Source organism: Dasypus novemcinctus, chromosome 8, assembly GCF_030445035.2.
Source record: "Dasypus novemcinctus isolate mDasNov1 chromosome 8, mDasNov1.1.hap2, whole genome shotgun sequence".
NCBI lineage: Eukaryota > Metazoa > Chordata > Mammalia > Cingulata > Dasypodidae > Dasypus > Dasypus novemcinctus.
Genome location: NC_080680.1, coordinates 110550730 through 110574233, shown reverse-complemented (window position 1 = coordinate 110574233; position 23504 = coordinate 110550730). Strand labels below are relative to the sequence as shown.

The window sequence follows — 23504 nt, the reverse complement described above, 5'->3', positions numbered from 1 at the left end:
AGCATTCTAAACAGGTAACCCTCTTTATTATATTTTGATATGATTTTCTCGGCATTTTACTCTCCACCAACACCTGACCCTCTCCTGGTTCGTATGCTACCCCTCCCTCCCCCCACTTTTGGGCAACGTTACCCACCCGTCCCTCCCCAGCCACCCTCAAACCCGCAAAGCCCCAAGCAAAGGCAACCCCTTGCCCCCCTTTTATCTCTTCTTTGTGTTCATACTTACCACCATCTCGTCTTAAATTCCACCCCTGCAGACATCGGCTCATATCCTTCCTCCACCCTCCGATTTCCTGCAAGCCTATCGTTCAGTCTCTTGCTATCTAGGGCAGCTTGTTTATTTCATATCATTGAGGTCATGTAGTATTTGTCCTTCAATGTCTGGGTTGCTTCACTCAACATAAGGTTCTCAAGATTCATCCATGTTATCACATGTGTTTGTAGTGTGTTTGTTCTTACAGCCGAGTAGTATTCCATTGTGTGTATATACCACATTTTATTGATCCACTCGTCTGTTGATGGGCATTTGGGTTGATTCCAACTTTTGGCAATAGTGAACAATGCTGCTATGAACATTGGTGTACATATATTGGTTTGTGTTCTTGTTTTCAGTTCTGCTGGGTATATTCCCAGCAGTGGTATTGCTGGGTCATATGGCAAATCTATGGCTAGTTTTTTGAGAAACCGCCATACTGTTCTCCAGAATGGTTGGATCCTTCTGCATTCCCACCAGCAGTGGATGAGTGTTCCCCTTCCTTCACATCCTCTCCAGCACTTGTATTCTTCTGTTTTTTTCATAGCTGCCAATCTTATGGGTGTAAGATGGTATCTCATTGTGGTTTTGATTTGCATTTCCCTGATAGCTAGAGATTTGGAACATTTTTTCATGTGCTTTCTTGCCATTTGTATTTCTTCTTCGGAGAAGTGTCTGTTTAAGTCTTTTTCCCATTTTTTAAATGGATTGTTTATCTTTTTATTTTCAAGATGTAGGAGTTCTTTATATATGCAAGTTATAAGTTTCTTATCAGATATCTGATTGCCAAATATTTTCTCCCACTGTGTGGGCTCCCTTTTTACTTTCTTGACAAACTCCTTTGAGGTGCAGAAGGCTTTAATTTTGAGGAAGTCCCATTTATCTATTAGTTCTTTTGCTGCTCGTGCTTTTGGTGAGATATTCATAAATCCATTACCTATTACAAGGTCCTGTAGATGTTTCCCTACACTGCTTTCTAAGGTTTTTATGGTCTTGGCTTTTATATTTAGGTCTTTGATCCATCTTGAGTTGATCTTTGTATAAGGTGTGAGATGGTAATCCTCTTTCATTCTTCTACATATGGCTATCCAGTTCTCCAGACACCATTTGTTGAATAGGCCACTCTCTCCCAGTTGAGAGGGTTTGGTGGCTTTATCGAATATTATGTGGTTGTATATGTGAGGTTCTATATCAGAGCTTTCAATTCGATTCCATTGGTCTATATGTCTCTCCTTATGCCAATACCATGCTGTTTTCACCACCGTAGCTTTATAGTATGTTTTGAAGTCAGGTAGTGTGATTCCTCCAATTTCGTTTTTCTTTTTCAGTATGTCTTTGGCTATTCGGGGTCTCTTTCCTTTCCAAATAAATTTCATAGTTAGTTTTTCTAGTTCCTTAAAGAAGGCTGCATTGATTTTTATTGGGATTGCATTGAATGTGTAGATCAATTTTGGTAGGATAGACATCTTAATAATGTTCAGTCTTCCTATCCATGAACAAGGAATAGTCTTCCATTTATTTAGGTCTTCTTTGATTTCCTTGAACAATCTTGTATAGTTCTCAGTGTATAAGTTCTTTACCTCTTTAGTTAAATTTATTCCTAAGTATTTGATTTTTTTATTTACTATTGTGAATGGTATTTGTTTCTTGATTTCCTCCTGATCTTGCTCATTATTGGTGTACAGAAATGCTACTGATTTTTGCGCATTGATCTTATAACCTGCGACTTTACTAAACTCATTTATGAGTTCTAGAATCTTCGTTGTAGATCTCTCAGGGTTTTCTATGTATAGGATCATGTCATCTGCAAATAATGAAATTTTGACGTCTTCCTTTCCAATTTGAATGCCTTTTATTTCTGGTTCTTGCCTCAGTGCTCGAGCAAGTACTTCTAAGACAATGTTAAATAGGAACGGCGACAGTGGGCATCCTTGTCTTGTTCCTGAGTTTAGAGGGAAGGAGTCTAGGATTTCTCCATTGTAAACAATATTGGCTTTAGGTTTTTCATATATACTCTTTATCATGTTCAAAAAATTTCCTTGTATTCCAATCATTTGGAGTGTTTTTATCAAGAAAGGGTGCTGTATTTTGTCAAATGCTTTTTCTGCATCAATAGATATAATCATGTGATTTTTTTCCTTCAATCTGTTTATATGGTGTATTACGTTGATTGATTTTCTTATGTTGAACCATCCTTGCATACCTGGGATGAATCCCACTTGGTCGTGGTGTATAATTCGTTTAATGTGTTGTTGAATACGATTAGCAAGTATTTTGTTAAGTATTTTTGCGTCTAGGTTCATTAGAGAAATTGGTCTGTAATTTTCCTTTCTTGTGATGTCTTTGTTTGGCTTTGGTACTAGGGTAATGTTGGCATCATAGAAGGAGTTGGGTAATGTTCTTTCTGTTTCGATGGTTTGGAATAGTTTCAGCAGGATTGGTGTCAGTTCTTTCCGGAATGTTTTATAGAATTCACCTGTGAAGCCATCTGGCCCTGGGCTCTTCTTAGTTGGGAGATTTTTAATAACTGATTCTATCTCTCTGCTTGTGATTGGTTTGTTAAGATCATCAATTTCTTCTTTTGTCAATATGGGCTGTTTATGTGTTTCTAGGAATTTGTCCATTTCCTCTAGATTGTCATTTTTGTTGGAATATAGTTTTTCAAAATATCCTCTTATGATAGTCTTTATTTCTGTGGGGTCAGTGGTGATATCGCCTTTCTCATTTCTTATTTTGTGTATTTGCATCTTCTCTCTTTTTTTCTTTGTTAGTGTTGCTAAAGGTTTGTCAATTTTGTTAATCTTCTCAAAAAACCAGCTCTTGGTCTTGTTTATCTGTTCAAGTGCTTTCTTATTTTCTATTTCATTTAGTTCTGCTCTTATCTTTGTTATTTCCTTCCTTCTTCTTCCTGTTGGGTTACTTTGTTGTTGTTTTTCTAATTCCTTCAAATGTGCAGTTAGTTCTTCAATTTTTGCTCTTTCTTCTTTTTTGATATATGAATTTATGGCTATAAACTTCCCTCTCAGTACTGCTTTTGCTGCATCCCATAAATTTTGGTATGTTGTGTTATCATTATCATTTGTTTCAAGGTAGTCATTGATTTCTTCTGAGATTTCCTCTTTGACCCACTGTTTTTCTAAGAGTGTGTTGTTTAATTTCCAAATCGTGGTGTGAAATCTGGGCTTCTTTCCCTTGCAAATCTCCAGCTTGACTCCACTGTGGTCAGAGATAATGTTTTGTATGATTTCAATCTTTCTGAATTTGTTCAGCCTTTCTTTGTGGCCTAGCATATGATCTATCTTGGAGAATGATCCATGTGCGCTTGAGAAAAATGTATATCCTGCTGTGTTTGGGTGTAGCGATCTATATATGTCTATTAGATCGAGCTCCTCTAATATACTATTCAGATGTTTTGTGTCTTTGGTGATTCTCTTTTGAGATGTTCTGTCCAGAATTGATAGTGGTGTATTAAAATCCCCCACTATAATTGTAGATGTATCTATTCTTTCACTTAGTTTTTCCAGCGTTTGCCTGACGTATTTAGAGGCACCCTTGTTAGGGGCATAGATATTTATGATTGTTCGATCTTCTTGACAGATTTTCCCTTTGACTAAAATGTAGTATCCTTCTTTGTCTCTCACAATTGTTTCACATTTAAAGTCTATTTTGTCTGATATTAATATAGCTACTCCTGCCTTTTTTTGGTTATTGTTAGCTTGTATGATTGTTTTCCAGCCTTTCACTTTCAATCTCCATGCGTCTCTGGGTCTAAGATGTGTCTCTTGTAGACAGCATATGGATGGGTCATATTTCCTTATCCAGTGTCCCAGTCTGAATCTTTTGATAGGTGAGTTTAATCCATTGACATTCAGTGTTATTACTATCAAGGAATTATTTGTGTTAGCCATATTTTGATTGGATTTGTGTTTGTCATATTTTGTTTGTATATTTTTTTTTTTGTCTTTTTTGTTGTTGTTGTTGGTCTTATACTCTCCTCCAACTTTGCCTTTCCTGTTTTTTCCTTTCTTCCTGCAGAACTCCCTTTAGAATTTCTTGAAGGGGAGGTTTCTTGTTGGTATACTCTTTCAGTTTCTGTTTGTCTGCGAATATTTTGAACTCTCCATCATGTTTGAATGCTAGTTTAGCTGGATAGAGTATTCTTGGTTGGAAATTTTTTTCCTTTAGTACCTTGACTATATCATACCACTGTCTTCTTGCCTCCATGGTTTCAGAAGAGAAATCAGCACTTAATCTAATTGAGCTTCCCTTGTATGTGATGGTTTTCTTTTCTCTTGCTGCTTTTAGGATCTTCTCTTTGTCTTGAGCATTGGATAATTTGACAAGTATATGTCTTGGGGTGGGCCTGTTGGGGTTTATGACTTGTGGAGTGCGCTGTGCTTCTTGGATATGTACATCTGTCTCTTTCAGTAGATTTGGGAAGTTTTCAGTCATTATTTCCTGCAACACTCTTTCTGACCCCTTTCCCTTCTCTTCACCTTCTGGAATGCCTATAATACGTATGTTTGAGCGTTTTGCATTGTCATTCAGGTCCCTAAATCCTAATTGGATTTTTTCTATCTTCTTATTGACCCCTTCTACTATCTGTTTGATTTCTGATGTACTGTCTTCCACATCACTAATTCTCTGCTCTGTCTCTTCTAGTCTGCTGATATTTGCTGCAAGTGTATTTTTGATTTCTTGAACTGTGGTGTTCATTCCCATCATATCTGTTATGTTTTTGCGTATGTCTGCAATTTCCCCTCCAAGTGATGTCTTCATGTTGTTAACCTCTTTCATTACTGCATCAAATTTGTCGGTGATAAATGTTCTGAGATCTTTCATTGCTTGTGCCAAGTTTTGCTCCCCTTCGTGATTATTGGTTTGTTGATTGGATTCAGCCATGTTTTCCTGATTATTGGTTTGGTTCGTAGATTTTTGTTGCTTTCTGGTCATCTCTTTATTTTGACGAATTTAATCAGTTCCTTAGCTTCTTTGTCTGCTCTTGGAGGTTAATTAGTTGTTATTTTTGCACAGGTGTTATATCTTCTCTTTGTCACTTTTTTCTTCTTATTCTAGTTACTTGTTGTTGGTTAAGTTCACTTTAGAGGAAAGTATTAGTGTTGGGGAAAGGCAATTGTGTAAGCAAGGGAAAAGTGTAAAGTTGTATTGGTGATGTATGTTAATAAAGCAGGAATATGAGATCTGGAAGGATGGAGGTTAGATTCATGTAGATTGTATAGAGTTATAGCTGTAGGTAGAGTACCTTTTATGAAGTTGATGACTGAATTTGGGAGGAATATGGTATGAACTACACAGCTATTGTTTTCATGAGAGAGGGAAAAAGAAAAGAAAGGTAATAGTTTCAAGAGTGGATAATAGACAGAAAACAGAACAAAGGTATTAGAAATTAAGAGTTAGACACTTTGTGGATCAAAGAACGGGAGGTGGGGGGTGGAATATAGGAGAGACAGTAGATGATAGTGGATATCAAGATGCAGGGGAAGGGGGATAGTGTAGGTAGCCTAAATCAGTTCACACAGAAATGAGGCAGTGGAGGATGGGAAAACCCAGCAAATGTGAGGTGTTCCCTGTAGCACCTATTGTATACTTGAATTAAAGTAAAAATAAGTGGAAGATGAGGGACAAGAGGGAAAGAGAAAACCGAAAAAAAAACAAACAAACAAACAAAAAAACTAATTATAATAGAGAAAAAAGAAAGGCAAGAAGAAAGGAAGAAAGAAAAAGAGGATGGGCAAACGGTGGGGAACGGATAGGGAGAAGAGAGATACAGGTACACACGTGTCACAATTGCAACACTATCTAAAACAACAACTTCCCCCCGCTTTGCCCTAAAACCCCCCCGTCTGTCTGCCCAAATGGGTCTGCAAGCACCTCCCTTCCCACAAACCCCCAATAGGCCGCCCAGGGCCCACGAACTCCCCAGTACTGCAGATGCTCAAAAAAAAAAAAAAAAAAAAAAAAAAATTTAAGTAAAATTAAAAAAAACAAACAAACAAACAAAAAAAAAACAAAAAAAAACAGAAACCCCTCCGCAGGCCCGGCTCCGCCCGCCGCGGAGGCTTGGACCGGCTCTGCCCGGCTCCTCACGCCGCCTTGGCCTGGCCTGGCTCCGCCCAGCTCCGCTCGCTACAGCGGCCCAGCCGGCTCCGGCATCCCCCTCCCGCCACCGCGGCCTGGACCGGCCCTGCCCGGCTCCGTACCCGCTGCGGCCTGACCCGGGCCCGCCCGGCTCCAAACGCTACCGCGGCCCGCAGCCGGGGCCTGAACCGGCCCCGCCCGGCTCCAAGCGCTACCGCGGCCCGCAGCCGGGGCCTGCACCGGCCCCGCCCGGCTCCAAGCGCTTCCGCGGCCCGCAGCCGGGGCCTGCACCGGCCCCGCCCGGCTCCAAGCGCTACCGCGGCCCGCAGCCGGGGCCTGCACCGGCCCCGCCCGGCTCCAAGCGCTACCGCGGCCCGCAGCCGGGGCCTGCACCGGCCCCGCCCGGCTCCAAGCGCTACCGCGGCCCGCAGCCGGGGCCTGCACCGGCCCCGCCCGGCTCCAAGCGCTACCTCGGCCCGCAGCCGGGGCCTGCACCGGCCCCGCCCGGCTCCAAGCGCTACCGCGGCCGGCAGCCGGGGCCTGCACCGGCCCCGCCCGGCTCCAAGCGCTACCGTGGCCCGCAGCTGGGGCCTGCACCGGCCCCGCCCGGCTCCAAACGCTACCGCGGCCCGGCCCGGCCTGGCTCAGCCCCACCGAGCGGGGCTAGATGCCTCGTCTCCGCCTACCCAAGAAGGGAATCCTCTGCAGGTAGCTGGGATCTCCGTGTATATTTCACAGACGAATCCTCTCTGTTACCTTCCCTCCAAATCGATGTCCAGACACCTCCGGACCAGCAAAAATCCCGAAACAATCCGGTCCCAAAGAGTCTCCAACGCCGCCCAGCCGATTCCCTGCAGAAGACTCTAACAGGGATGTTCACTCAGCCGCCATCTTGCCCCCTCCTCTTCCTTTCCTTTCTGAGTGCACTTTATATCTTTTTCTTACCTAATTGCTCTAGCTAGAACTTCTAGCACAATATTTAATAACAGTGGAGAGAGTGGTCATCCTTTTCTTGTTCCCAATCTCAGCAGGAAAGCTTTCAGTCTTCACCACTGAGTACAAGGTTAGCTGTTGGGTTTTCGTACTTGTTCTTTATGATTTTGAGAAAGTTTCCTTCAATTCCTATTTTTCAGAGTGCTTATTATCAAGAAAGAATGTTGTATTTTGTCAAATGCCTTTTCTACATCTATTGCGATTGTATGATTTTTTCCTTCAACTTATTAATGTGGTGTGTGGTTGATTTTCTTATATTGAACATCCCATGCATATCTGGTATAAGGCCCATTTGATATGATGTATAATTTTTAAAATGTTAAAATGTATTTTTAGAATTCAGTTAGCAACTATTTTGTTGAGGATTTTTGCAATTATATTCCTTTGAGAAAGTGGTCTGTAATTTTCTTTTTTTGTAACACCTTTATTTGGCTTTGGTATGAGAGGGTAATTTTGACTTCATAGAATGAGTTTTATAGTGTTCCTTCCTGTTCAATTTTCTGGAAAGAGTTTGATTAAGATTGGCATTAAATCTTCTTTAAATGATTGGTAGAAATCACCTGTGAAGCCATCTGGTCCTGGACTTTTAATTTTGGAGAGGTTTTTGATGACTGTTTCAATTTCTTTACTTGTGATTCATTTGTTGAGGTCTTCTGTTCTAGAGTCAGAGTAGGTTGTTCTGTGTTTCTAGGTATTTGTTCATTTCATCAGCATGGTCAAATTTGTTGGCATACAGTTGTTCAAAGTATCCTCTTATAATCTCTTTTATTTATACCAATGGTCCGTGGTAGTGTCCATTTTATTTATTTCCATCATCTCCCTTTTTTTCCTTTATTAATCTACATAAGAGATTATCAATTTTGCTGATCTTCTTGAAGAACCAACTTTTAATTCTATTGATTCTCTCTGTTGTTCTTTATTCGCTATATCATTTACTTCTGCTTTAATCTTTATTTTTTCTTTCCTTCTGCTTGCTTTGGGAATAGTTTGCTGATGTTCTTTTTCTTGTTCCTCCAGGTATGCAGTTAGGTCTATGATTTGATCTCTTTCTTCCTTTTTACTATAAGCATTGAGGATTATAAATTTCCCTCTCAGTACTGCTTTTGCTGTATCCCATAGCTTTTTAAGAAGGTATCAGGGATTGAACCCAGGACCTTGTACATGGGAGCAGGCATTCAACCACCAAGCTACATCTGCTCCCCAGTGAGAGCTGATTTTTTTCTTTTTTCTTTTTTTTTAGGAGGTACCAGGGATCAAACCTAGGACCTCATACACGGGAAGCTGGCACTCAATCACTTGAGCTATATCTGCTCCCCTCTCATAAGTTTTGATATGTTGTGTTCTCATTTTCATTTGTCTTAAGGTATTTACTGATTTCTCTTGCAATTTTTTCTTTGACCCACTGATTACTTAAGGGCATATTGTTTACTTTCCATATACTTGTGAATTTTCCCTTTTTCTGCCTATTATTAATTTTCAACTTATTTCAATTTGGTCAGGATAAAGTGCTTTGTATAATTTCAATCTATTTAAACTTCCTGAGATATGACATATGTCTCAACATACCATCTATCCTGAGAAAGATCCATGAACACTTGAGAAGAATGTGCATCCTGCTGCTTTGGAGTGTAATGCTCTATAAATACTTGTTAGGTCTAGTTCATTTATCATATTTTTCAAGCTCTCAGTTTCCTTATTTATCCTCTGTCCAGATGTCCTATCTAATGCTGAGAGTGGTGTGTTTTAGTCTCTAATATTTATTGTAGAGATGTCTATTTATCCCTTCAGTTTTACCAGTGTGTGTCTCATGTATTTGGGGCACCTAGTTAGATGCATAAATATTTATTATTTATTCTTGATGAATTGTCCCTTTTATTAATATATAGTGACCATCTTCATCTCTTATAATAGTGTTGCATTTAAAATCTATTTTATCTAATGTTAGTATTGCTACTAAAGCTCTTTTTTGATTACTATTTGCATGGAATATCTTTTTCCAACCTTTTACTCTCAGGCTTATTGTGTCATTGCATCTAAGGGAGTCTCTTGTAGATAACATATAGATGGCTCATGTTTTTTAAAATCCATTCTATCAGTCTATATCTTTTAATTTGGGAATTTAATCCATTAACATTCAGTGTTACTACTTTAAAGGCGTTGCTTACTTTGTCCATTTTATTCCTGGCTTCCTGTTGTCATATCTCACTATTGTTTATCTTTTAATCCTTTCAGTTTCTCTTATCTTTAATCTTCATTTCTACACTCTTTTTCAGGCCTCTCACCCTTGTTTTTTCCTTTCAGGCTGTAATACAGCCTTTACTATGTCTTGTAGATCCAGTCTCTTGGTAACAAATTCTCTCAGTTTTTGTTTGTCTGTGAAGTCTTTAAACTCACCTTTGTTTCTGAAGGATAGTTTTGCCAGATAAAGCACTCATGGCTGGCAGTTTTCCTTTTTCAGTACCCTAAATATATTGTACCACTGCCTTCTTGACTTCATGGTTTCTGATGTGAGATTGGCACTTAGCCTTATTGAGGCTCTCTTTTAAGTGATACATAGCTTTTCTCTTGCTGCCCTTGGAATCCTCTTTTTATCTTGGCCTTTGACAATCTGAATAGTAGAGTCTCAGAATATGTCTATTCAGATTTACTCTCTTTAGGGTACATTGTCCTTCTTGAATATTGATATTCATGTCTTTAATAAGGGAAAATTTTTCTGTCTGTATTTACTCAAATATTGTTTCTATTCTTTTTCTCTTCCCCTTCTTGGACACCTATAACACATAAGGTTGTACATTTCATGTGTCATTCAATTCCTTTAGACCCTGTTCATTTTTTCCCCCATTCTTTTTCTATCTGTTCTCCTATCCAAGTTCAGATGTTCTGTCCTTGATTTCATGTATTCATTCTTCTGCCATTTCAAATCTACTGTTATAGACCTCTAATATTTTTTATTTCATCCATTATGTCTTTCATCCCATAAGTTCTGTTACTTTTTTTTTTTGCAGGCTTTCAAATTGTTCTTTATGCTGTGTCATCATAATATCCTTTATCTCTTTAGTCATATTTTCCTTCATCTCCTTAAATTAATTAAAGAAGTTTGTGTGAACATCATTGATTACTTGTCTTCAATCCTGTGTTTCATCTAGATTCTTGGTTTATTCTTTTGGATGGGCCACATTTTCCTGTTTCTTAGTATGTCTTGTTATCTTTTGTTAATATCTAGGCATCTGATTATGTTGGTGATTTTACTCTGTTGATAAGTTTCTCTATCTTGCCTAGTGGTGTTGGTTCAATTTATTTTAGAACCTTAAGATTGCCCTGTTGACCCTTTTCATAAAGATGTGCCAAAAGCAAAGAAGGAAGCCCCTGTCCCTCCCAAAACTGAAGCTAAAGCAAAGGATTTGAGAGTTAGAAAGGCAGTACTGAAAGGCATCCACAGCCATACACACACAAAAAAGAAGATCCCACAACTTGCTACATCTCAGAAGACAACCCAAATATCCTTGGAGAAGTACCCCTGGGAGAAACAAGCTTGACCACTATGCCATCATCAAATTGCCCCTGACCATTGACTCACCCATGAAGAAGGTTGAAGGCAACAACACACTTGTGTTCATTGTGGATATCAAGGCCAACAAACACCAGATCAAATAGACTGTGAAGAAGCTCTATGACGATTGACATGGCCAAGGTCAACACCCTGATCAGGCTTGATGGAGAGAAGAAAGCATATATTTGACTGGCTCCTGACTATGAGTCTTTGGATGTGGCAACAAAACTGGAATCATCTAAACTGGGTCCAGCTGGCTAATTCTAAATGTAAGTTTTTTAACCTTAAAAAAAAAAAAAAAAAAAAAAAGATTGCCCTATTTAAGTTATCAAACAGGGGCAGGGAGCTGCTATTTGGGCATAGATCAGATCTATGGCCTCTTGGAAGGAAATGGGAGAGACAAGCCTTGTCTTCCTTCACTTTCCCAGCTGGCTAGAAGATGGCACTCTTCAGGAAACTCTTCCACAGCGATGAATCCTTCAACTTCCACTAACTAGCACTAACTAGCCCTTCTGAACCAACTCCTCAAGTAATTCTGGTTACATTTGCCAAAGAGAAACCACACTCAGCCCTAAGCCTCACCCTCCCTCTTCCCAGGGAGGAATATGACCTTTCCTTTCTCTGTTAGCCTCTCTGCCACAGGTTTTACCAAAGCTGTTCACCTCAGGGGTGGGAGATGGGTGGCATAACCAGGCACAGGGGCATCAAGTCATGGTTTACCCTTTGGCTTCTTCATCTCTCCATCCCCAGTCCTTCCGAGACTATGCATGCAGCACTCTCCTGGTCTGCAGGTCCCCAAAGTGCCTCCTTCAGATGACCTCTACGCTTTCTCCCCCACTCTGCAATAGAGCTGTGCCCTGTACCATCTACTCCAAGGCTGTCTTGAACTTTACTTTTTAAAGAATCTGATTTTGTATTTGGTGTAGTTTTGTTGGCTGCAGTTTGGGGCACTTATGACTCTACCACTTGGCCTCTCATTCTCCAGCAATTTAGACGGGCCTTCTTTACATGGTGGTCTCAGGGCAGTGATTGAAGAGGGTAAGAGTGTAAGCTGCAAATCTTCTTGAAGTCTATATTTGTAAGTCTTATAACATCACTTCTGCTGCATCTTTTGGTCAGAGAAAGTAACGAGACCAGTCCATGGTCAAGAGGTGGGCAAATCAACTCCATCTCTTGATGGAAGAAGTGTCAAGTTTATATTGCAAAGAGGTATGTGTATAAGGATCAGATAAATCACTGGGATCATGTAAGTAATTAATACCAGCCCTTATTTTCCTGGTTTGGAGAGAGCTCCAGCCATGATGCTCCTGTTTCAAGTATCAGGAAGGAGAAAAGGTGGGCATGCTCCTCCCTTCAAGGACATGTCTTAGAAGTTTCATATATCACATCCCTGCACCTATCATCAAATAGAACTTAATTATATGACCATAGCTAGCCACAGCTCCCCTCTTCCAATTTATCCCTTTGGCAGTTTATAGGAGTTCTATTGTAGTGTTACACTAAATCATTTTCTCAGAAGATACTCTGTGTTCGAGCTAGCCAAGTGCCCAGCAGAAAACCATGGATTCTGTGTTTGGTAGAAGAGGAAAATGGAATTTGAGGGGACAAAACCAGTTTAATCTGCCAGATATAACACATCATTATATTGTGCTAATTCAACTCCAAAAATATTTTTACTTAATTCCTGTTTCTCCCTTCCTTCCCTCCCTCCCACTGCCTTGGTTCAGACCACTTCATGGCCATGGCTATAGCTTTATAACTCATCTTCCTTCCACTGCTCTTGCTCCTCTATAATTTATTCTTTGCACGACAGTATGTAAATCTGGGCATGTTACTCTCCTGCTTGAAACCCTTCATGATTTTTCCATTGCTCCCTGAATAAAACCCAAAATACTCACCAGAGCTGCAAGACTGTGCTTGATCTGGTCCCTGCCTACTCTACAACCCCATCTTCTGGTGCTTTCCATCCGTTCTCACTCTGTCTCCAGGCTCATCTTGCCTTTCTTGAGTTTGTAACACAGGAGTCAGGCCACAGAGATTAAAACAAAACAAAACAAAACAACCCTTTATTCCTGAGAACGTGAGATTGGAAAACAGGCTTAGCTGTGTAGCTGTAATTAGATTTTCTTGGGAGCCCAAATTTCCTTGTAAAAATACAAGGACTGAGGAATAGCGGTTTCACTCTAGTTACTTCAATCTCCTTTCTCTTTTATTTCTTGATGATTCTAGGAACTCATAAATACTTTGTTTAGTAATAAAACGGCATGTTTCCCGGTACCAGTCACAATGTCAACACAATTCTGAGATAATGAGGAAATGCTGAGACTTTCCCCCCTTCCAACTTATCCCTTTGGCAATTTACAGGAGTTTTATTGCAGTGTTGCATGAAATTATTTTGTCAGAAGATACATCTAGAAAATTACTCACCTTTCTGGAGAAATCGAATAACCGAAGCATAGAAAGTATCACTCTCTTTCTTCCTCCCCCAACACAAACGCCAATTGATTTCATTTAATCCTGAGCTAAGGGATAACATTTATTGAGCAGGAATTATCAAAATTATTCATCAACCCCAAATGGTCTACCCTTTAAACATTCCCACCTGAAAACAAGCTATGGGTTCTTGGTGGAAAAGCAAAACATGAACTGCATGTCTGTTGAATTAAAATGCAATTTGTCTCATATACTCTCTGCTTTTAGAATGAATTGTGCCTGAAAGGAGGGGAAATAAGTGAAAACTATGGTTCCAGTTGCTTCTTTCCATAAGGTTTACTAGCTATTTGGGAAGCAAATATAATATTACATGAGAACATAATATTTTAGCTAGTGCTTTCCCATACCTGTTCCTTCCATGCTGCTGTTCCCACAAGGACCGTGCGAGAGTGCAAGACACGTAGGAATATTCTTTTGACAGGTGAGGAGGCTGAGACACCCAAGTGAGGTGGTTGCACAGCATATTAGCAGGGCACCCTGGATGAGACTCCGCCTACCAGTGGTCTAGAAATCGAAGGGCTCGGTCCTATGCTTGTGGCCATTCTTCATTCTGGACAGTCTCATACTTACAATGTAAGGGAAAACCATTGTTACCAGCAAGAACTCTATCTGTTCTATGTGACAGAAATCCAGGTGACCCAGGAAAGAGAATTTAATAGCCCACATAATGAAAATTCCAGGGTAGGTCTAACTTCTAGGCATGGCTTAATGAAGAGGGTCAAGCAATGTCACCAGGACCTAGCTTCTCTTTTGATTTGACATTCCCTGTTTTGCCCTATTTTCAGAGAAGCCTCTTCATTGTGGTAGGAACATAACTTCCTGTTACTTCAAATATAGTGAAAAAGAGCAAGAGGGTCCTTCCCAAAATTTCCAACCCAAGTTTTATAGTGTCCCATCAGCTTTGACCCAGGAGACCAGTCACTGTGGCCACAAATGTGTCAAAATTGTGGTCACATGCTCTACCTTTGGTGAGGTTGGGGACAATGAGAGGTAGAATCTTGCATAAGAAGCCTCCAAGGACCCCTTCAGCTTCTTTAGTGGGGCGCCAGTTTGGGTTTCACTGTCCCTTCTGTGTTTCACATTATGTATTTCACATACTTCCCTATGAAGAAAATTAGGATCTGTGAGAAGAGTGGAATGAATGCTGGATGTAAAAAAAAAATTTATCTACCACCCCTATGTTTCAGTAGCTTGTTCACATTTGAAATTTTCAATTGTTATGAGACTCTTTGCTTTGGATTTGGCTTCCAGAGCTAGACAAGCTGTGACGGCATGAAGCTGGCAAAGTCTTAATAAGGCCAAGAGACCTATAGTTCCCTGGTGTAGTATATTATCTTGGCCCAACTTTGTCCCCTTCTACATCTTTGGAATTGGTCCTGATGGAGTGTCTTCTGTTCTTCATGGTGGGCCTAGGACCATACTTGATAGTTCATAGGCCAAGAAGATAGTAGGGTGGGAGAGCTACACCACAGTCTTAGGGTGGGAGTTGGCCACATCGGAAAGACCAGTCACATGAATAGGGAGGGGTTTGGGTCTTGAGCCACTTCATATCAGGGAAAAGGTGGGTCCCTGGGGATTGAGTTAACCGCGTAGGCATTAACTCCACTTGTCATGCCCGCACAATGAAACCCCACATAATCCTGAAGCTTGGATGAGCTTCCAAGATTGATAAGATACATTGATGTACAAGGAGGTGACAGTGAGGCATTCTGATTCCATGTGGAGAGGACTTGGAAGCTTGTGTTTGAGACCCTTCCAGTCCTCACCTGCTATGTCTTTTGTTTTGGCTTTTTAGTTTTATTCTTTTTGCTATAATAAAACTATAATTGTAAGTATAGTGCTTGCCGTGAGCTCTGTGAGTCATTCCAGTGAATTTTCAAACCCACGGGCTGTGGTGGGAACCCCTGAAATTTGTAGCCAGTTGGTCAGATGTGAGGGTGGCCCTGGGACATACCAGAATTGCAGCTGATGTCTGAGTGTGGTCAGTCCTATGGCAGAGTGCCCTTACCCTGTGGCATCTGGCCTAACTCCAGGCAAAGTCAGGCCTATAGCTGGTGTTTGATGTTATGCAGTATTTGCAGTTCGTATCAGAAACTGTTGAAATTGTTTTAGTTTATATACTGGGCATGCATGCAAGATAACATGCTTCTTTCATGATCTAAAGAAGAGGAAAGGGCAGTGTTCCTAGTCTATAGCTATTAGTGTAATTAAATTGGTAAATTAGCACCAGACCTTGATCCAAAGGGAACTGAAATCACAAACAATGTTAAGAGGAAGTTAACAGAAATATAAATTAGGAACCAAAAATATTAACTATGTGTTTCAGGCTTGTTTTAATTTCCTCACGGCTAAAGCAAATACCTAGTATTTGCTGGATCGACTTAAACGATGTGAATTTACTGGCTTCTGGTTTTGAGGTTAGATGTCCAAAATCAAGGTATTGTCAAAGTAATACTTTCTCCCAGAAACTGTAGTGTTCTGGGAATGGCAGCCATGGGCCCTGGACATGGAGGTCCCTCCTGGCTTCTCCCTTCTCTTCCAACTTTCAATGCTTTCATCACGTTCAGCTTTTGGCTATTTTCTCTAGCACTCCTCTCTCTGTGATCTTCCCCGTAAGGCATTCAGTAACAGGAGAAGGACCCATCCAACTCAGCTGGACCACACCTCAACTAACCTCCCTCATCAAAAAGTCCCACCCACAGGAATGCACCAGGGCTGAGAACATGTTTTTCTGGGGTCCATGGCTCCAAACCACCACAAGGCTAAAGGCTTTCAATATGTTCATATTCTTAACCTTTACTGTGAGATGATCATATCTAAGAAGAGTTCATTTCTCTCTTCAGGATGGGCTAGGGGAAAGGAAAAGACCTCTAAAGGGAAGGTTTTCTCTACCTAGAATTTTATAATCCTTAATTTTGAAGACACCTGACATTCTAGAATTTTTATTTTACACAAATGTTAGTTGAAGCAGATGGCGTTGCGTGAATTTCCTTCAGCCACTGATGAAGTAGAAGTTTGCAAAGCATCTTATTGTCCTAAGGCCCAGGCTTTAGGAGGCAGAGCCATGTTGCTCCTGTTTTAAAACAAGGTTTCATTCTGATTTCAGTGCTGGAGGACAGGTTTCATATCTCTGTGAACCTTGAGGTTTGTCGGTTCAGAATTCTATACTCACAGAATTTCTGGCGACGATGCAGAGCTAGGTTAGGAAACTGAGCAGGAGTAAAGGCCACCAGGAAGCAGCCCGGCTGCTCAGGACTCCACTGCCTTTACTGCCGCACACTCTGCAGCCGTGGAAACTGCATGCCGTTGGGTTGGGGCTGCCCAGTCTACATAAAATACAGGGTAAAATACAGAGGGTCTAGTTAATTTGAAGTTCGGATATACAGTGAGCATTTCTTAGCATAAGTATGTCCCACGCAATGTATGGGGCATACTTCTACTGAAACATTATCCCAAAAAGCGATTCGTTGTTCATTCAACAGGGCCTCCTGTATTTTCATTTGCCACATCTGGCAACCGGCATTGGATGCCACTACTGTACCGTCCCTACTACCACTGCTGTCCCTGGAAATCTGTCACCACCTACTGCCCAGATGCATTTTCCAGCTGGTTCCTGGCTCTTGGCATCGTGGCTTTTGGCACGGGGGAGTTGAAAAAGAATGCGAACAAGACAGGTGTGTGTGGTGGGCATTGCCTCTGTTACATGCCCCCATTCTAGCTTTGAGGCAGGTCAGAAAGTTCACAGTGTCTTCAGCATTGTTAGTGGGACGTGACCTCTGCCTTCTCCTAAATCTCTTAAAGTGGGAAATCCCTCATAACGGAGGTGAGGCTGCAGAGAGGTTCAGATGTAGGGGGAAAAAAGACGGCTACCGCATTTTCTCGCTAGCATACCTTCCTCCTCTTGCTGAGAGCTGGGAACCAGGCATGAGATGAGGACTCTCTTTGCCAGTGACTGGTTTGGAAATGCAGGTCAAAGCCAGGCATTCCCTCTGCCACAAAGGTTATTTCAGGGTTAGGCACACAACGCCATCTGGGCCAATGAGATGAGGGGAGAGTTTGTAAAAGGATCTAGGGAAAGTTACCTTCTTCCTGAGACCTGCATGAAGAAATGATCTCATCTTCCTCCAGATACTGCTTTGTGTGGGACGAGGCCTGGAAATTCCGCGGCCTTCTTTCTTCCAACCTGAGAGGGAGAAAAGAGAGAAAACAAGGGCAGAAAATCATCGTGTGGATGGCAGGGACATGGAGCTGGAACCGCTGCGTTACCCCCTGATGCCTGTCCAATGTCTGGACGTCCAGTTAGGTGCACCAGTACATTTTGTTTGACTTAAGCAACTTCAGTTTGGGTGTTCTGCTACTTAGAGCCAAAACCAACCCAACTGAAACCTATTTATTTAAAGGACTCATGAATATGCCAGGTGCTTTTGTAACCTTATCGTTTGTTGAAAGCATGACAGGCTTTGACTAAACTAGAAATTATTGCCATTATGAAAATGGGAGGCAAAGATTAGTATTTAAATTAATGCAACACAAACAACTGGGGATCTGCTTCACTAGGCCAGGGAAAGAAGCAGTTTATGGTTATTGTGGATTCTTGCTTTTTTTTGCATGAGGCTGAGACAGCCCCTCAGGGAGTTGCCTCTGAGGAGAGGAACACATTTAAATTCCTGGAAAGGCCTACAGGACAAACATAAGCAGTATTTTAGAAAGCATCACCCTTCCTTCTCCTCCTCTCTGCATGTGGTGAACAGCTGCCGTTTTGACCTGCCGAGCAAGCCACCCCACTTCTTTAGGTAACAGCACCCTGCTTTTCCTTTGGAGAGCCCCCCTTTCCCTGTGATTCTCTTGGGACCAGCCATCTATGTACCACACCTGCTCTCAACAACTAGCCCCAGAATTGGGCATGTGACTTTAGACCAATCAAACCCTCTCACTGAAATTCTGATCTCTTGGGGAGTGATGCAAGTGGGAAAATAGTTGGAGTCATTCCTAAAGGGATTATCCTTGGGGCCTTGCTTCTGAGATCCCTGGAAATGCTGATTCCTGGCCTTCCTGATTCCAGGGTTGGCTTAAGGTGGGCCGAGTGAGTTTCTGTCCCATGCCACCGAAAGCCTTAACCGATACTCTCCAGCCAAACAATCCTCAAATATACCAAGCCTTTATTTGGAGTTGTATTTTGTTTTTGTTTTCAATAGGAACATATGACTATAAGCCTGATAGAAACCTGTTTATAATAATGTCCATCATGTGCCTAAATGATCATGGAATCAATTATTAACGAAAGTTTATTGAGACTAGAGTATCGGGAACTAGAGTGTATTTATTTAACAAGCACAGTTCTTACTGTGCTCAAAACATTGTCTGCTTGTTTAATCCTCGTTACAGTCGAGTGATAGAAGCACTATCATTATGCCCAGTTTACAGATTTGGAGCTAGGAAACAGAAAGCTTAAAGAACATGCTGAACGTCAAACAGCTAGTACTTGGCTGAGCCGCAGTTCAAACCTCGGCAGTCTGACTCCAGAGTCTCTCCTCTTACTGGTTGTGTAAAATCTCAGACTCCTGAGACTAAAACTATACAATCAACTGCGCATGAATGAGATTCAATTTATGTAAAACATCTTAAATATAGGAGGTCTTTCAGGGCAGAAGCAAGACAGGTAAACTGGTTGGGGGTGGGGGTGGGGGCTGAGGTTCTTGGGTTCCAACATTCAATTTTAGAGCCAAACGCAGACTGCCTAGACTCCTCAGGGGGAAAACAAAACCTCCGTCTAATTAGAAGCCTCCACCAGGCCCAGGCGCCTGCTTCTGTTTTGTCACACTGTTGCCAGGTGTTGCCCAAGGAGCCTTGGATCAACAAGAAATTATAATTGAAGCCGAATTTAATTAATTATATAATTTTAACTTACTGAGTTTATTTCCACTAAAATTGCCTCGTAAAAGGGAGGCATTTAAAAGGCTGCATGGAGAGGGGGAGAAGAGAGGACCAAAGTCCTTCTCACATTTTGACTCAGCTTTGGGTCATGAGCTCCACGGATGCGAACTTTCAGCCCCCCATTATTAACGCTGGTAAATATCTATAAATATCTAAATATTCACTCATTCCTTCCAATAAATGTATCAAGTGCCTGCTCAGTGCTGGGCATGGAGGCTATCCTGCCTTCATGGTGCTGATGTTCGAATGGGGAGTTGTAATCCCATGGCCCCACGAGTGGAAAAAGCCTGATTTTTCTCAAGGGTCCTGATCGTTCCCATTTCTATACAGAACCTAAGAATGAGCTCATGGAGGGCAGAGCTGGCCGGTCCTTCCAGAGCTGCCCAACGAGAGGACTCTGGGGCTGAAGACTCGGCCTGGCAAAAGCAACGATATCCACTGGGCGAGGATGATCTCGTTATCGAGTGCCCAGGACTTCATATGGACAAAGTATGCACTTCATAGACTCTAGCACACTTCAGTGTCACAGCTACCAAAGAGCTGCTGTGTTTCAAAAATCCACCCATGCATATTTTTCCACATCTTAACTCCTTTGAGATTGGGGTGTGTTTTATAAACCACGGCCACTTTACAGTGGTTGTCAGCAGGGCAGCCGTAGTGATGGGGGATATTGCCTGACAATGGGGTACTTAGTCATAGCTGTTCATGTTTTCAACGTTTCAGTTGAGTTATGAGCACTGTACTGCCTGCATTGAGTTGCTTGTTGTTTATAATGCCTTCCAGGTTTTTGTCTGAAACCCTCCATGGCCAGCTGCTGGCAAGATCGTTTTGCAGAACGGCTGCCAGCGGTGTGGCAGGGCTGGGAATAGGTGAGGCATGCGTGATGGCATGCTCCTGTAGGAAATGCTGCTTTGCCAACACTGGTGACTGAACAGAGTATATGGGAAATGTGATTAGAGAGCTTTGTGTCCTAGTTTAATTGGTAGGTTGTTTTTCCTTAACGGTACATAGTATTTTACAATCAAGGGTATCTTAGACGATTTGATGAAATGCACAATTGTGACCCCCATTTTAGAGATAAGAAAACTGAAACACAAAAATGTGAACTATCACACAAACCATAGAGCCAATAAGTGGTAGAATCGGGACTTGGTTCTGAATTGTGTGGTTTCAGAGTCAGCTAACCATTGTATTATTGCCTCTCAATGAAGAGGCAGCTGGTTGAGGTACGTTATCATACATGATTCATGTCTTTAATTGATCAGTATTCATTGCGTATTTATACACACCAGATACTGGCATATATTGGGTGACTGATACAGTGGTGAACAAGAACTTAGAGCTATCCTCATGGTGCGTAAAGCCTTATAAGGGACTAGGTCCTAATCCATGACAAAAATAAATGTAAAGTAGCAGCTGTACAATAAACAGAAGGAGAGCTACAGATGCCTCTAAAATGTAAAATGAGGGGCCCTTTCATAGTCTGGGGAATCGGGGAAGGCTTCCTGGAGGAAGCCTTATTTGAGTTATAGGTAAATAGGCAGAGAGGATCATCCCAGAAAGAGGAAATGGCATGAAAAAAAGGCCTTGTGATGGGAAAAAGCTTAGCACCTTCCCAAACTGGAAAGAAGCCCGTGTGCCTGAAGTGTCTGTGTGTGTGTTTGCGTGTGAGGGTGTGTGTGTGTGTGTGTAGATAGGAGGAAGAGGGTTATGAGATGAGGGTAGAAACAAAGTCGGGATATAGTCTTGGGGCTGTGTTAAGGATTTTAGTCTTTATCCTGAAAGCAGTCATGCGTCCCAAAAGCTTAATTGTCCCATTTATTGCCTTATAGCTCCAATTCTATTTCAGAATATCTGAAACCAAAGGCCAATTCACACACTGTGGACAGGAACAATTTTTCTGAAAGTCCTTGATAAGCAGCTACACGTGCAATTATTCCTCTGCTAGTAAAAACAGTTCTCTTTGTCTGCTCTGTCTCAAAATATGATGCAACTCACCTATGAGACAGATATTGAAACTAAATTTAGATATGGTAATATGGTCCTTTAGTTTTATAAATTATGTTTAAAGGGACAGTTGAAGCAAAGCTTATTTATCTTATGTAAACACGTGGCATAGGGAGATGAATGCAACATAGCAAGATCAAATATATTAAAATACCACATTTGATTAACTCAAAGATGAACGTTTTTCATGTTTTAACATGCCTGTAATTAAGATGTGTCTTACAAGTGAAGATGTGTTGCACCTTCATTGGTAGCATCTTTTCCCTCTTGGTGTTACATAAAACGCTATTAGTTGGTAGCATCTCAGTTTCAGTGAGATAGAGTGGGCAAGAGTCAGATTCCTAGAGGCGGAGCCAGATATTGGGGCTTATACGGTTTATTGAGGTGGGGGTGAGGAGGTAGGGGTTTATGCACTGAAAGCAATTGTAAAGGAAGGACTGAGCAGGAGAGAGAGTGGGAAAGAGCTAAGCAAGGTTTTCCGGTCAAGTCCAGCCTCCGGCTGAGCCCCAGGAAGTGGGTCCTGAAGCATAAGCCACATTACAGTTTTAGTCCCTTTGGGCAAGAGGCCAGTCTTCTGTACCCCGAATCAGCAGTCTTTGTCTCACTGTCCTAGGGCTGCTGGAACAAATGACACCAACAGTATGGCTTAAAACAACAGACACCCAACGTCTCACCGTTCTGGAGGCCAGAAGTCTGCACCCAGGTGTCAGAAGGGTCACGCTCCTTCTGCTACTAAAGTCTGTGGGGAAGAACCAGTTCCGGGCCTCTCTCCCCGCTTCCGGCAGCCACTCCACGGTCCTCGGTGCTCCTGGGCTTGTGGCAGCATCACTTCAACTTGCCCCGTCTTCAAGGCATCATCCTAACTAATCACATCTTCAAAGACTATGGCAAACGAGGTCACGAGGGTCCCTGGTTAGGACTTGAACGTATCTTTTGGGGAGACACAATTCAACCCATGAGTCATTGACTATGGGCTACTTCCAGAGGGGTCACCAGCAAGGTGCATTCATCAGCCCAGGGTACTTCCTGGGAGCGGGGGCAGACTTGAGAGGGATGAACATCCAGTAGTCACAGCTAGTGGGTTTCGGAGCACCTGCTTGGTAGAGGGGCTCTGGGCAGGCATCCGAGCCTCCCCTCCAGGAAGGCTGCCCAACTCCACAATCCACAGCGTCCACAAAATACAGACCAGCTGTTTTGAAGAGGGAAACTCATTCCTCATGCTGAAGCCAAAAGAAATGCATCGTTTATCGTGCGACTTCAGGGTCCTCGATATTATCCTTAGGGCAGACTGAGCTGTGGAGTACCCCAGAACTGTCTTCCAGCTCTCCTCAGGGCAGGGCAATCAGATTCTGCCAGAAGCCACAGCTGCCACAGCCCAGAGTCCTCCTTATCTGCGTGTGACCACTCTGGCTTCCAGTGGGATCCACGCTCAGTGACCACGCAGCCGGGCAGCCCAGAGGTGAAGCCGTAAAGCAGCGAGTGCATCTTCTCTGTCTGGAATCTTCCATCCTCACCGGTCTGGAATCTGGTCTGCCTTCTTTGGGTTCTTTCCTTTACCCTCTCCACTACCACCCTCTCACTACTCTATTTCCAATTTTCTGCTGTTCTCAGGATGTTTCTTTCTTGTTTTCTGTTTTAATGTTTTTGTTCTTATTTGTTTATTTTTCAAGGAAATTTACCTTTAAAAATGTGTTAGGGATTTAATGTGTACCACCCAGGGCATATATGCATTTTAAAACCAACTGCAAGTGGGCTGTGTTTAACATAAAGAAATGAATAACTGTGAAAAAGTTTTGGTAATGGGTAGTGGTGAAGAGAAGATGACATTGTGAATCCAGTTAGTATCCACCACTAATTGTATACTTGAAAATGGTTAAAATGGGAAATTTTATGTTTTGTATATGTTATAACAATAAAAATTTCAAAAACAAAAATAAAATGCAGCTGCACTAAACAATACCAGGAATAGCTATTGGTATAATTCAAGGCATTTGAAATTATTTTACATGGGCAGACTCAAATAACTACCAAAACAGGGTGATTGAATAAGGAAACAAGAGAGAACAGTTGGTAAAATCTAATTCTGGTTGGCATACCAACCAATGCAGGCCACTCATTTTAGCTAATTCTTCCTTCTCTGCCTTCCTGTCTCTTGACTTTCTCTGCATAACAT

General features: G+C 41.8%; 2 long non-coding RNA genes across 3 annotated transcripts in view; one reads left to right on the top strand and one right to left on the bottom strand.

The window, feature by feature from the left end:
- Nucleotides 1–23290, top strand: part of LOC131279516 (uncharacterized) — a 90942-nt gene extending 67652 nt beyond the window's left edge. For both annotated transcript variants that reach the window (XR_011649497.1, XR_009186931.1), the window contains exon 2: nucleotides 21945–23290. This is a non-coding gene — a long non-coding RNA (uncharacterized lncRNA). The remainder of the gene's footprint in view (nucleotides 1–21944) is intronic.
- LOC131279515 (uncharacterized) lies at nucleotides 16323–17688 on the bottom strand. The gene is made up of 3 exons (XR_009186930.1): nucleotides 17473–17688; nucleotides 16563–16716; nucleotides 16323–16463 (listed from the first exon to the last, which is right to left on the bottom strand). It is a non-coding gene; the product is annotated as an uncharacterized lncRNA (long non-coding RNA).
- Nucleotides 23291–23504: the final 214 nt, after the last annotated feature.